Source organism: Narcine bancroftii, chromosome 3 (assembly GCF_036971445.1).
Source record: "Narcine bancroftii isolate sNarBan1 chromosome 3, sNarBan1.hap1, whole genome shotgun sequence".
Classification (NCBI taxonomy): domain Eukaryota; kingdom Metazoa; phylum Chordata; class Chondrichthyes; order Torpediniformes; family Narcinidae; genus Narcine; species Narcine bancroftii.
Genome location: NC_091471.1, coordinates 33,766,602 through 33,782,280, shown reverse-complemented (window position 1 = coordinate 33,782,280; position 15,679 = coordinate 33,766,602). Strand labels below are relative to the sequence as shown.

The following is a 15,679-nucleotide window of genomic DNA, read 5'->3' as shown; positions in this document are numbered from 1 at the left end:
ATGCAGGAAATAATTTACCTTTTAAGCTTCGTGAAAATATAATTATTCTCGCTGAAAACTTGTTTATAAGCTGTGGGAGGTTATGTGACTGAGTAAATCTCTTCACCGAATGGACTCTAATATTGAAATACAGGTCATCAGTGGATGTACCAGTCAACAATGATTAACTATTATTATCAAAGAATGTAGATGATTGATCATGTGGCCTGGGCACTGACATGGACTTGGAAGACTAATAATTATTTCAACAGCTAACCAATCAGTTATCTGTTAACAATCAGGTGATCTATCATTCTCGAGTCTGTTACGTCAAATGCAAACGAGAAATTTGGCAATAAAACAATGATGTACCACAAGCTGCTGAGTGGTTTTGTACAAAATTTTACAAACAATTCTACCCAGTTTCAGATGGAATGTGGGAGGGAATAATATTTTTTTTAGAAATTGGGTTCTTTGCTGTGTTAGCAGATTTCTTGCAGGAATTCAATGGGCATGTTGAAACTTACTCCTGAGTTATGGGTAAGGGGCAAATCAGTCAAGATTTTAATTTCTGAATGATATTCAGAAACATATGAGGAGGTGCCCAGCTCATCTCCTTTCTCATTGTATCATTAACATGGAGCTTCACTCTTTCCTCTGCCTTTTGACACACGTCCCTGCCGATATTATCTCCAGTCGTCAGCATGTACACCAATCAACAATTAGCTTTGTTTATGTTCCACCTCTCCTGTGGTGCTGAGCCCTTGTCCAATACAAAACATTGCATTAACAAAGTTCCTCAACAGGTTCTGATCCCATGTCATTGATATTCCTCTCTTTTCTGCCAGCTGCTTCAAGCCCAACTGTGGAATTGATGTCCATTTGATTCTGGTTTAGTTTCTGACCACAGCAACTGGGTCTGGAACTCCACACTATTGCCAGATTAGTTTACCTTGCATTTCTGCTACTGAAATGTGTACCTTAATCATTGGATAGAGAATCTTTCCATCCTTCTAGCTAGATATTAAGTCGAAAGGCAGCACCAGCCCCATGTCCTTTATCACCACCTTGTTCCAACCCAACATGGTCAAATTCCTCCACACCCTGTATTACACCCAATGACCTCCTTCCCACCCCCTCCTTTCCCACATGTCTAGCTCCCAGACTTGCTTGGTTTCCTTTGTTTTATTAGAATAATGCAGGAAGCAATTAGAAACGGTCAGTTGACATTTCTTATGAGAAAATGTAAGTACTTGAGCAAAATTATCCTGACATTCTGTGCACAGATTTGCTCTCTTTCCTTCAGAAAGGATTTTCCTGGCACAGCGGGGGTGCAAAGAAAGTGAACTGGCTGATTTGCTGTTGGATAAGTTGGGAAGATGAGACCAGTTCTCATATGGATAAAGAAGGTGTGGTGTCGGAAGTTGGAGAATTTGACAGCAAGTCCAGAAGGACGCAACATGTCCAGATGTTCAGGGTGGCCCGGTTGGCGTAGCAGTTGGCGCAATGCCTTTACAGCACCAGTGATCGGGACCGGGGTTCAAATCCCACACTGCTTATAAAGAATTAGTATGTTCTCCCTGAGTGTGTGTGGGTTTTCCTTCAGGTCTCCGGTTTCCTCCCACCATTTGAAATGTACCGGGGGTGTAGGCTAATTGGGTGGCACAGACTCATGGGCTGAAATGGACTGAAGGTCCAAATTAAGAAAAAAAATGCGGGGTACACTTCCTTAAAGATGGATCAGGCCTTCTTATAATGGGGCAGGAGACACCGGCTGAGAGATCAGAATGGGACCACCTCACTTCTGACTCTCATATTCAATTGTTGTAAAAGTCCATCTGACTTGCTAATATTACCAAGGGAGGAAACATGCCATTTCTATCTGGACTGGCCTATATGTCAGACCAGAGTCACTCAATGTGTTTGGCTCCTTAATGTCGTCTGAAATAGTCTTACACACCATAGCTGCATTGGATGACACAATGGCACAGGCAGTAGAATCACTGTCAAACAGCTCCAGTGACATGAGTTCAATCCTAACCATTGCCACTGATATGTGTGGAGTTTACGTGACCTGGGGTTTCTGGCTTCCTCCCACTTTACAAAGATGTGTAGGTTAGGAGGTTAATTGGTCACTGCAACTTACTCCTGGGGTGCAGGTGAGGATCTAGGCCGATGGCAGTGGTAGGGTTAGGAAAATAGGATTCTGAGAAGGGTAGGATTAGTGTAAAAATGATTGCTTCTGGGTTGGTATTGACTCAATGGGCCGAAGGGCCTGTTTCCATGTTGAATCTCTCCATGACTCTATGAAGCAGAAGTGAATACATGCAGAGGTTTAACTAGAGAATAAATATTGATAAAGGCCACTCTAAAATCAATATAGCTCAGACACTCTTGTCAGAGATCTGTGCAGGAATGTATTCTTTAGGCAAACTGCCAAGGAGGGCTAAATCTATGTTCCTTTTGGAAGAACTACAGAGCACTGGAGCTACGAACAATAAACAATGGTGCTCTGAACAGCTTTTCTCAGGAGCCATCCAATGGCAATTCCAGTCACCTTGACCCTGCTTAGTTCCAAAAGTAATTACCAAGCTACCAAACAAAGTGGAACAAAGGTTGCAAGGTTGACAGAGCTAAGGCTTTTCTCTTTTGAGAGACAAAGGGTGAGAGGTGATTTAACAGAGGTTTATAAGATTGAGGGGCATGGAGAGGGTGGACAGCCAGCAGCTTTTTTCCTGGGGCAACAGTAGCAAGTACCAGAGGACATTGGTTTAAGGTGAGTGGAGATAAGTTTTGGGGAGGATGACAGACGTAAGTTTTTTAATCAGAGAGTCGTCATTGTGGTGGCTATTCCTCGAGGATGATGGCATTTATTCTGTTGATCTATTTATGGGCTCTCAGGTGGCTTATGAGCCTAATGATGGCTTTGAAGATTCTTTTGCATTCAGGATAGGTCATTGCAGATGGCAGATTGGGCTTTGGCTGTGGCTGCCTCTCTTTTCTTCTAGTTCTGCACATCTATTGGCTTTGAAAGTAGCTGCTCCTTCTTGGATGATAGTTTGCCAGTTTTCTGTCAAATGTTGATCTTGACATTACATTTCTTGATGTTGGTTTTTAAGACTTCTTTAAATCTTTTCTGTTGTCAACCTCTTTTACATTTGCCGTCTTTAAGTTGGGACTAGAGGATTTGTTTTGGCAGACGTTCGTTTTTCATCTGAAAGACGAACGACTGTCGAAACAAATCAGAGAGTGGTGGGTACCTGGAATGCATTGCTGGAGGCTGATGCAATATTCTTAATATAAAATATTCTTAGATGTACACGTGGATGTACTTAAAATAGAGGGTTGTTGGTGTGAGGTAGGGAGGGATTAGATTGTTGTGGATTAGGTTTGGATGGGGTAATGCTGCAGTCAATCTCACTCGAGAAAGTTAGCAACCTGGTCTGCTCAGTGCAATGTACTCTCGTTTTCTCCCTCCTAGTGCTTGTTTGGTCTCGACAAAAGTATTCCAAGATTCAGGATTAATTTACTGACATGCAATAAAACAGATTGGACCCCGTGAGGGAGTGCTGTGTCTCCACTCCCCGTCCTCCGTGGGTCTGCATCAGTGGCAGCGCTGCCATTGCAGCAGCTCCGGCAGACCCACAGTTTGTGGGGGATATTGACATTCAGTTCAGGACTGGAAAGAAAACCTACTCATCCTGTGATGGCTCTGTTCCCTCACAGCCTTTCTCTCTTGCACAGCCACAAACTCGCATTAATGTTTAACAAGTATCATTAACAAGCTGAAAGCTGGCAATTTTGATGGTGATTTTAAATGGCTTCTTGGAGAAACCCTGCAGTGATTGATTGTTAAAACTTCCAACATATATATATATATAAAAAATGTTCAGAGTGGATCACTCAAATGGAAACTTGAGCACAAAAGCGGGGGAAGATCAAACATTCGGAATTGAAATGTCTGTGGAAATAAGAGAAAAAGGATGACTGGTGCCCAGTTTTTTTTACATGCACATTGCTCATGCCTAGCTGCAATTCCGATTTATTGTCCGAGTACATACATGATCCTTTTATCTGCGTGCAAAGTGGAATCAGCACTTACATGCAGTGCAAAAAATTGACTCAACGTACACATGTAAACAAATAAAGAAATGTAAGCAATCTGACTGTGCAATACAGATTTAAAAAAATCAATAGAGTGAAAAGGTAAGAGACCTTAAATGAGTCCATGATTAAGTTCGTTTTTGAGCAGTCTGATGGTGGACTCCTAGTTCCTGAACCTGGTGGTGCGAGTGGAACCTATACCTCTTTCCTGGTGGTAGCAGCGAGAACAATCTTTAACGGCAGCATTCCCTGTAGATGTTCTTGATGGTGGGGAGGGTTTTACCTGTGATGTCTTGGGCTGTGTCCACTACCTTTTGCAGGGTTTATGCTAGGGGGGCATTGGTGTCTCCATACTAGACCATGGTGCAGCCAGTCAGCATGCTTTCCACCACACATCTGTAGGAATTTGCCAGGGTTTCTGATGTCATGCCAAACCTCTGCAAGCTCTTGAGGAAGTAGAGGCGCTGATGTGCTTTCTTCATGATGCCATGAGTGTGTTGAATCCAGTAAATATACACTCAAGAACTTAAAATTGCTCCCTCTCTCCAGCTCTGATTCCCCCAGTGGTCACTGGATTGTATACCTCTAGTTTTTCCTTCCTGGAGTCAACAATCAGATCCTTGTTTTTGGTGAGATTAAGTGCTGGATTGTTATTGGTGCACCACTCAGCCCAGTTTTCAATCTCCCTCTTGTGTGCTGACTCATCACCCCTTCTTATATAACCACTACCATGGTATCATCTGTGAACCTGTAGGTGGTGTTGCTGTCGGACCGAGCCACACAGTCATAGGTGTAAAGTGAGTAGAAAAGGGGGCTAAGAACACAGCCCTGTGGTGCTCTGGTACTGATGGAGATTGTGGAGATATTCTTATCAATCCTCAGGTTAGGATAGGTGAGGAAATCCATGATCCAATTGCATGGTGGGCTGTTGAGTCCCAGGTTTTGGAGTTTGCTGATCAATTTTGAGGGGATGATGGTGTTAAATCCTAAATTGTAGTTGATAAACAGCATCCTGATGAATGCATGTTTGCTCCGCAGGTATTCCAAGGCTTTGTGTAGAGACAGTGAGATGGCATCTTCTGTAGACTTGGTACTACAATAGGTGAATTAAAACGGATCCATGTTGCTGATCAAACGGGAACTGATATGATTCAACACCAGTCTTTCAAAACACTTCACCACTGTTGATGTGAGTGCCTCTGGCCATTTAGGCAGGTTACCACACTCATTGGTTTGATAGACACCTGTTTGAAACAGGTGGGTACCATGCCCTTCTGGACTGAGATGGTGAAGATATCCATGAATAGATTTAGATTTATTGTCAGAGTACATACATGACATACAACCTTGAGATTCTTTTTCTGCAGGCGAGGCAGAATTATCACTGTAGTGTTTTTAAAAAAAACTGTACCCGAATAAAGAACTGTAAACAGATAATAGATGTAAACAAATTGTCTGTGCAATACATAGAGAATAAAAAAAATCAATAAAGTGCAAAATAAGAGTCCTTAAATGAGTCCCTGATTGAGTTTGTTGTTGAGGGGTCTGATGGTGGAGGGGTAGCAGCTGTTCCTGAACCTGGTAGTGCGAGTCCTGTGGCCCCTATCCCTCTTTCCTGATGGCAGCAGTGAGAACAGAGTGTGTGCTGGGTGGTGTGGATCCTTGATGATTGCTGCTGTTCTCCGATGGCAGCATTCTCTATAGATGTTCTCGATAGTGAAGGGTTTTGCCTGGGCTATATTCATTACTTTTTGCAGGGCTTTACACTCAAGGGTCTAAGTGTCCTCATACATTGCAAGTTGGTCAGCATAGATTTTACAAGGATAAGGGAAGAGATCTCATTGAAACATAGATAAAATTCTGATAGGACCAGACAGGTTAGATGAAGGAAGAATGTTCGTGATGTTGGGCAAGTCCAGAACATGAGTTCACAGTCCAATAATAAGGGGGAGCATTTTAGGACTGAGAGAGTTGAGAGAGTTATGAACTTGTGGAACTCCCCTCTAAAGAAAATAGTTGAGGCCAGTTCATTAGATCTATTCAGAAGGGAGTTGGATATGGGCCTATTGGCCCTGGGGATCAAGGGATAAGAAGAGAAAGCAGTGTGATCAGACATGGTGACTGGTGATGCAGGCACATGGCCTTGAATGGCCCACTCCTGGACCTATTTTCTATGATCTTGCTTAATGTGATAGCAACCATTTTTAGTGAAGGTCCCACGCCTTAGGAAATTGGAATGGGCGCTTCCCAAGGGATTTCCCTAATTTGCAGCTGTTGCTTTCACGCCACTATTTGTGCATGTGAAGAGATCATCACCATTCACCCCTGCCTTACCAACATAAATGAGAGCAATGGTAAGTGTCTGAAACCTTTGTTTTTTTTAAATTTACAGTTAAAGAAAGGAACAAACCGCAGAGCACATGAACGAAGAATCATCAATAGACAGGTCCTCCATGTTTCCATCAATGGGTTTCCCTCTACATCCCACAGCCTCAGTTCACATTTTTTCTGGGTGTCCCATTCCTTCTTTCTGACTTTTTATAGTGTTCACTAGTCTGGCTTTGCCTTGGGGCAGTCTGCCGATGGTGAATTAGATCAGCATTCACAATGGAAGGAGGGTGATCAGTCATGTAGTTTCCCTCTCTGCCAGACCAGAAGACAGCAAATATCATGGCACAATTCAAAAAAGGATGTAGGCAAAAGGTAGGGAACTATAGGCCAGTTGGTTTGACTTCTAGTTGGGGAAAATGCTTAAAATTATAATTAAAGAAGAAATAGTGAGGCATCTGGAACCAAATGGATCCATCAGACACTTGCAGCATGGATTCAGCAAAATAAGGCCCTGTTTGACAAATTTACTGGAGTCCTTTGAGGATATAATGAGCACAGTAGATAGAAGGGAGCAGATGGATGCTATTTTCTTGGATTTCCACAAGGCATTTGATAAGGTACCACATAAAAGACTTGTACATAAGGATTCATAGAGTTGGCATGGATAGAGGATTAGTTGACCAATAGAAAGCAGAGTTGGGATACAGGGGTGTGTTTCTGGTTGGCAATCAGTGGTGAGTGGTGTGCCACAGGGGTCGGTGCTGGGCCTGTAATTGTTCACAATATACATCTTCCAGAGTGTAGTGTACAGGTGGTCTCCAACATGCATCCGAGGTCTGTTCTGACCGATCAGCCGGATCTCAAAATTGACATATTTTAATCTGGGCCTGCACTCACCATGAAGACTGGGTCTGCCACTGCTTTCATGTCCTGAAAATAGAACATGTTCAGCGGCAGATGCATTCATCAGGATGCTGTTCAGCAGAGTCTCAGTGCCCTTCCGGCCTGTGGCCGTCGCCATGTTGGTCCATCTAAATAAACAGCCCCTGGATCCCCGGGACCTGATGCATAATTTTTATATTCACATGTATTTTTTATTTATTTAAAAAAAAATTATACAGTACTTTGTTTTGGTCGTATGTATGAATGGTCGTATATTGCATAGGTTGTAAGTAGGGGACCACCTGTATTTAACTTTGCTGATGACACTAAATTGAGTGGAAAAGCAATTTGTGCAGAGGATATGGAGAGTCTGCAGAGAGATATAGATAGGTTCAGTGCGTGGGCAAGGGTTTGGCAGATGGAGTACAATGTTAGCAAATGTGAGGTTATCCACTTTGGAAAGAGGAATGGAAGATCAGATTATTATTTAAATCGCAAGCGATTTCAGCATGTTGCCATGTAGAAGGACATGGGAGTACTTGTGCATGAATTACAGAAGTTTGGTTTGCAGGTGCAGCAGGCTAAGGAGAAGGCAAATGGAAAGTTGTCCTTCATTGCTAGAGGGATTGAATTGAAGAGCAGGAGATTATGCTGCAACTGAACAAGGTACTGGTGAGGCTGCATCTGGAGTACTGTGCGCAGTTCTGGCCTCCTGTCTGAGGAAGGATGTACTGGCTTTGGAAATGGTCCAGAAGAGGTTCAGCAGGTTGATTTTGGAGATGAGGGGTTTAGTCTATGAGAAGAGATTGAGTCTTCAGGGACTGTACTCACTGGAATTTAGAAGAATAGGAGGGCATCTGATAGAAATGTATAAAATTATGAAGGCATAGATATGATGGACGTAGGTAAGTTGTTCCCATTGGTGGGTGAGGGAACATAGTCTTAAGATTCAGGTTAGTAGGTTAAGGATGGAGATGAGGAGGAACTGCTTTTTACTGAGGGTAATAAATCTATGGAATTTGCTGCTCATTGAAGTAGTGGAAGCTACCTCAGTAAATATTTTAAGACAAGGTTGGATCAATTTTAACATAGTCGGGGAATTAAGGGATATGGGGAAAAGTTAGGTAGGCGAAGATAAGCCTCTCGTCAAATCAGCCATGATTTCATTAAATCTCATTGGGTCAGATGGCCTACTTCTGCTCCTATTTCTTGTATTCTTTTGATCAAATAAAGTCAAATCCAGTTTCTAGCCAAAAACAAACTCATGGAGTAATGAAGCTGTACAGCACAAAAACAGCCCCATGGCCCACCATGTATTGACCTCTGTGTTTATCTGTACCAATCCCATTTACCTGCATTAGGTCCATAACTGTGCATGATGGCTGAAAAGAGTAGGTGAGGTGACCCAGGCACTCCATCATATTGTTCAACTGTTCATTGAAGCAGTGTAGAAATATCTACCTTCCCAGCCAGGTCTTCAGGCATTGAAGGCCCTGCTCAGGAGGGAGGGTTGGGAAGGGACGCATTCTCTAACAAAATCAGACAATTCTTTACTCCAGACAATAGGGTATAATTTATAATTTATATTGGTGATCATTGATGCCACTGTAGGCATTGCACCATTAACTGTTCTATGGAGGCTAACAGGGGCTTGGCTACTAATCACCTTATCCACTGAGCCTAATAGTCAAATTAGTTATTTGCCATGGAAGCTTAACTAAAGGAGTTCAGGCATTTAGTAGTGGAAGAATTACCTGGGTGGGGCAGGCGGCTCAACTCATTTCTTCCTGTTTTGCAATGTTAATGAGTTTGAACTACAGATGGTCCCCTACTTATCACATATGCGACTTATGACCAACTTATCTGTACATATGTCCAAAAAAAAGTGTATAAATTAAAAAAAATAAAAATTGCATGTAAATTAAAAAAAATTATGTGTCAGGTCCAAGGGATCCAGGGGCTGTTTATTTTGACAGACCAACATGGTGACGACGGCAGTGGCACACCCAGTGTTTGAGGTGGGGGAGGTGAGCGCAGGCCCGAAGAAACATGTGACCAACTTGCATCCATTTCAAGATCCGACCGACCGGTCAGAATGGAACACAGACATAAGTCAGTGACCACCCGTACTTCATGCCTACTACAAGAGTTTGAATGTGGGAGTTGACTATTGGATCTCAGGATCAATCAGGATGTGAGAGCTGTCACTTGTAACATGTGTATCCAAACCCACCCTGTCGCTAGACACACAGCGTTCAAAGTAAACAAAACAACTAAAACAGGGATTGTGTATTTATGCCACAGGGCAAAGCAACTCTCTCCTGACCATGGAGAGGGAAACCCCAAGTGAAGAGCAGAGGGCAAGAAGGTAAGTAAATAAACCACTGAGGTCAGCTGTACAAGAATGTAAAGGGTTAGATGCTGCCCCTGCTCAGACCCTGGCCCCTGGGAGGTTTCAGTTACAGACAGACTGTAATGCACTGTGGCTTGAAACATGCTGACATCAGTGGTGAGGATCAGGGTCTTAGTGGAAAAAGAAAGCAAGTTTGTATCCAGAGGTCCCTTTTATTGAATGGCACTCATAATCTAACCAGCCGGTCATTACTCCTAGTGTCTTCTGTCGTCAGAAACCTCATGGCCAGAATCTGGTTGTTAACCACCCTTGAAAATTTTTAAGTACCTGTATGTTTTTCAACCATGTAATGATTTTTTTTGGGTTCCCCCAATCTGGCATTGGTAATACATGGAGCGCATGCTTATTTCACCAAATCAAGGTCAGATCCAATTGCAAAGCAAAAGGAGAAATCAAAATTGGAAGCAGAGTCCAATTTAATTGGTGAAGAAATAAAAAAAAAAGAACATTCTGGAAACACTCAGATGATCAGATGAAATTTGTAGGAAGAAAAATAGATACAGTCAGTTTCGGGTTATTGTTTCTGTTCTTATTTTACATTTTCAAAACTTCATTTAAAAAAAGGTCTCGATGTGATAAGGACCAATTACAGGTCGAGTTCCCCCTTATCTGAAATGCATTAAAAAAAAATTATAATTTGAGTATAACAAGGTCTCGATGCGATACGGACCAATTACAGGTCGAGTGCCCCCTTATCCGAAATACATGGGACCAGAAGTGTTTCAGGATTTAGATTTTTTGGGGATTTTGGAATAACAGATTCACTAAGCAGTGAAGTATCATCAGTAAAATCCCTGTATCAGCTATTAAACAATGACAATAAACAACAGCAGGCTTTCAGTCTCCGCCTACGATGCTGTGTTTCGATCAAAAGGTTACAGTACATGGCATTTTATTTCAACACAATAATGTTCCTGGTCATATTACCCCCAAACATGGCATTTTAGGCAGAGATGACTTTCAGATTTCACATGAAAATAATATTTTGTACTTAACTTGATTCAAAACCATTCCGGCTAATTCACCATCGGTTATTAACAACAATATCTTTGTAGCACAGAGCCGAGAATAAGCAAAGAGCACAGTGAATAATGCACATAGGTCTGGCACGGATAAAGGTTGGTAACTAGTGCCAACAGAGGGTCATAGCTCCTCATGGGCAAATTAGGTCTGGTGTGGAATTTTCAAATTGTGGTGTCTTGTAAGCGCTCAAAAAGCTTTGGATTTTGGATTTTCGGATAAGAGGTACTCAACCTGTAATTGGTTTTTGTAATGTTGGTTAATGTGTGAATGGTGACCAGGAGTCTGAGCATAAGGCCCAACTCACACTCATGTCACCCATGTGAGAGTACAGACAAATTTGGTTGAAGATCTCATCTGCATCTAACTTGTTGAGTTAATCCAGCAGCCTTTTTTTCTTGATCAGGGATCCAGCAGCTGCCGTTGTTATGTTTCTGGGAAATGTGTACCTGTTGGTTGCAGCAAGCCAAAAACATGATATTTTCAGTGCCAGAAAACATCTCCATCAGGTCCAAAGTCATGTTTCACTTGCTTCTGTCTATTTTAAAATAAAAACATTTTCCAGTGTTTCCAGGAACAAAATATTGAATGTACCATAATTTACTTCAGTCAGGAAGGAAACACATTAAATTATGAGGTAGTGAAGGTGTGTTTTGACACCCGATCTAATAGATTGTGGCCAGGTATGGAAAAAAAATAGTCAACTAAATAATAAAAATTTGAGAATATTGCATTATCAAAGAAAAGCCACTGGATCTCTGAAAGCCTCACTGATACACTTAGTTACATCTCCTGCCCTTTCCCACACCTTAATATTTGGTTTTACACATTTAGGTCGTTGTGCATTTTAATGCTGATTTTGGTAAGGCATTCAAGGCTTCTATCCTACCATTTAGCTCTATTGGTGATGATGACAGACTGGGATTTCCATGGATCCTGACCAGATAATTAGTTCAAGATTTCCAACTGCAATGACCAGAAGATTTGATAGAGGTATTTAAAATTATGATGGGGAGAGACAGAGTAAATGTGGATAGGCTTTTTCCACTGAGGGTAGGTGAGATACAAATCGGAGGACATTGGTTAAGGATTAAAGGGGAAAAGTTTAGGGGGAACATTTGGGAGAACTTCATGCAAAGTGTGGTAGGAGTGTGGAACGAGTTGCCAGCTGAAGTAGTGAATGCGGGCTCAATTTTCACATTTAAAAAGAATTTGGATAGGTACATGGTTGCAGGCCTAGATTAACCATTAAGCAAAATAAGCACGTGATTAGGTCACCAAGGGAAGGGGAACCACAGAGTTTTTTCCAGTGCTGGATTTACCATGGTGCAGCTGAACTAGGGCCACACAAAAAGGGCCTCCCACAATAAACGAAAAAGAAACCTGTATGTATATATATAAATAGAGAGATAAATAGAGAGATATTTTCCATTCTCCTTTGAGGAAGTCTGGACTATGACTAAAAACTCTCAGGTTTGTGGCGAATGCAAACTCCAATTCTACCAACTGGACAAAACGCATTTGAACAAGTTTACCTGCCCCTTTGAGTGCCTCAGCATTGATTTCGAGGGACCCCTCCCTTCCCCCACCTGGGTTCATCCACAGTGACCATAGTATATCATTCATGAGGGATGAGCTGCAGCAGTGCATGCTGGCCAGGGGCAGCATCATGAGCAAGACCACCAGCTACAATCCAAGGGGAAATGGGCAAGTGGAAAGGGAGAATGCCACAGAATGGCACGTGAGGTCACAGGGTCTCCCTGTCTCCCAATGGCAAGAGGTCCTCCCAGCGCACTCCGCTCCACTGTTATGTACGGCCACCACCAACACTCCTTAAGAACGAATGTTTGCATTCCCTACGAAGTCTGCATCAGGGACTATGCTGCCCACCTGACTTACCTCCCCGGACTAATCCTGCTCCAGGAGCACGTCAGGGAATCTAAGACTGATCCACTGGTCAAGATGGTCCGTCTTTTCTATGCAAACTCCCAGTATCCCTACATTGCCTTCCCTGATGGGCGCCAAGTCTTGGTCTCTATCCAGGATCGTGCTCCATCGGGGGCCTCCCCAACCACCACTGACTTTCAGCAGACACTTGCTCCCACTTCAGCCTTAGAGGTCCCGGAACCTGCAGTTGAAAATTCCCTACCCCTGGCCACAGTTATTGCCAATGATGTACCAGCTCCACACTCCCCCATCCCCCCCACCTGTTTCCACCCCTTGATAAACTGTTAACAGGCCAACCTCACAAGTTGCTCAGGATGCTACTGCAGTGCCCCAACCATTGCCATGTTGTTTTCTATGCAGAGGAAATCCCCTGATAGACTTAACCTGTAAATTATGTATATGTACAGTTGTTTCACCTTTTTTTTCTCGCCCCCACAGGACTCTTCTTAGAAATAAAGGGCGAATGTGGTAAACCACTCTTGTGCCATGGTTGGCTGCTGCCGGCTGGACACAACTCCAAAAACCAATCCTACCTATAGCTCCTTGCACATTCCCCTTTCTCTTTGTTTCATTTAGTCAATGAGGTTGATGGTCGTTCCAGTCTTTAGTTAATAAAAGCCTGACAGATTTTTGTGATTATTGATGGGACATCAGACATCAATTGGCCTTAATCCGGCCTTGCATGGATGGGAGGGGTATGAAGGGCTATGGAATGGTTGTAAGTCAATAGACTAGGCAGAAAAATAGTTTGGCATAGACTAGAAGGGCCAAGGACCTGTTTCTGTGCTGTAATGTTCTATGGTTCTGTGAAGCTAGGACTTAGATATGACTTTACTGCTTTCCATTAAGCCTGCATTCCCCTTTCTCCTTTTCCTGTCCTTCCAGTTCTTTCACCCATCCAGGTCTACAATCCCCCCACCTCCCCCTCTTTGGTGCTGACCCCTCCCTCCTTTCTCCACCTATCATCTCCTGCCTTTGCCACTCCCCCTTCCTCCCTCCTACTCTTTTGTTCAGACGCTTGCCGGCATTTTCTCATACTTCGATGAAAGGCTCAAGCCCGAAATGTCAGTTCTGTATCTTTATCTTTGCTACATAAAGGACTGTTTGACCTGCTGAGCTTCTCCAGCATTTTGTGTTTTAACTTCTACAGAATTTTGCGATTTACTTCTACCCACAGGACGGTGACCTCGGTGGTGGACCAGTGAGGGGGCTCTGCAGCTGAAAGACCTACGTATGCGGTGGGCTGCTGACAACTTGAGGCAAGGAACCCATGGATGCTGTGGGCTGCTGGAGACTCCTTTCGGGAGACTTGTGCCAGGCTGCGGAGTGTTGGAGATTGGCTCAAAACTGGTTGGAGGGGTACCAGATATCGGAACCGGGATGCAAGGAGGTAACGAAGGTGAAAACACTGAAGATTTCCTGACCACATCGGAGGTTTGGATCTGGAGCTTGCGTCACCAATGGTTTGCCTGGACTCTGTGAGGTTGTGGGGGTTGCAGAAGCATTGGAGGAGAATCTACGGACTCTGGGGGGGACTTTCTTTTGCTTCTCTTTCTCTGACTGTAAGAAGGCACTTCAGGCAGTTTGTGCCGATGGCAAATCTGTTGGCGAAACGGAAGACTAAAGCAAATTCTTTGCGATAGTGCATTATTTTTATTACATGACAATAAAGGAACCTAGAACTTGATGCTTTGCTCCTTATCGATGGACTGTATCTTCTTTAGTTCCTCTGTGCCCCTGTGCGCCTGTGTCTGAGTGCCTCTGCGTACCAGTGTGCCTCTGTGGCTGTGCCTATGTGCCTCTGCACCTGTGCCTGTGCACCTCTGGCCTGTCCCTGTGCGCCCCTGGCCTGTTCCTGTGCACCTCTGGCCTGTGCCTGTGCGCCTCTGGCCTCTGCCTGTGTGCCTCTGGCCTGCGCCTGTGTACCTCTGCGCCTGTGCACCTCCGGCCTGTGCCTGTGTGCCTCTGGCTTGTGCCTGTGCACCTCTGGCCTGTGCCTGTGCGCCTCTGGCCTGTGCCTGTGTGCCTCTGCGCCTGTGCACCTCCGGCCTGTGCCTGTGCACCTCTGGCCTGTGCCTGTGCACCTCTGGCCTGTGCCTGTGCGCCTCTGGCCTGTGCCTGTGTGCCTCTGCGCCTGTGCACCTCCGGCCTGTGCCTGTGCACCTCTGGCCTGTGCCTGTGCACCTCTGGCCTGTGCCTGTGCGCCTCTGGCCTGTGCCTGTGTGCCTCTGACCTGTGCCTGTGCGCCTCTGGCCTGTGCCTGTGTGCCTCTGCGCCTGTGCACCTCCGGCCTGTGCCTGTGCGCCTCTGGCCTGTGCCTGTGCACCTCTGGCCTGTGCCTGTGTGGCTCTGCACCTGTGCACCTCTGACCTGTGCCTGTGCGCCTCTGGCCTGTGCCTGTGTACCTCTGTGCCTATGCACATCTGGCCTGTGCCTGTGCACCTCTGGCCTGTGCCTGTGCACCTCTGGCCTGTGCCTGTGCACCTCTGGCCTGTGCCTGTGTGCCTTTGCACCTGCGCACCTCTGCCCTGTGCCTGTGCACCTCTGGCCTGTGCCTCTGCACCTCTGGCCTGTGCCTCTGCACCTCTGGCCTGTGCCTGTGCGCCTCTGGCCTGTGCCTGTGCCTTAGGGGCATGTGGTATAGTGTTTCAAGCATCACCAATGTGATTCTGACTATTATGTTGAATGATTAAATCAAAACAGGCTACTGTTAATGCTTGGAAACTAAAACAGGGTGATTCTGAACTTCATGGCAAGATCTATCTTTGCAGCCATAGTTCCCTGATCTTCCAATAAGTTGGTCCGATTTTTAGTGGGAACTGACATCAGCACCTCAGGCTGCATTGCCTCATTCTGTACACAACATGAGTCATATTATAACCTTCACATACTTATGGCAATTCCTTGATGCAGAAGGAATTGAGATTCATGGCTGCTCTGTTGGTTGGCGAGATGTGGCTAGTGCAGGAGTTGGTGTGTGGACCTCAACTGTTCACAGTTCAC

At 44.5% G+C, this 15,679-nt stretch overlaps 1 long non-coding RNA gene across 1 annotated transcript; it reads left to right on the top strand.

Annotated features, from left to right (window-relative positions):
* The first annotated feature begins 2,648 nt into the window (after positions 1 to 2,648).
* On the top strand, positions 2,649 to 14,363 carry LOC138757059 (uncharacterized). The gene is made up of 2 exons (XR_011353316.1): positions 2,649 to 2,755; positions 13,854 to 14,363. It is a non-coding gene; the product is annotated as an uncharacterized lncRNA (long non-coding RNA).
* The last annotated feature ends 1,316 nt before the right edge of the window (positions 14,364 to 15,679 follow it).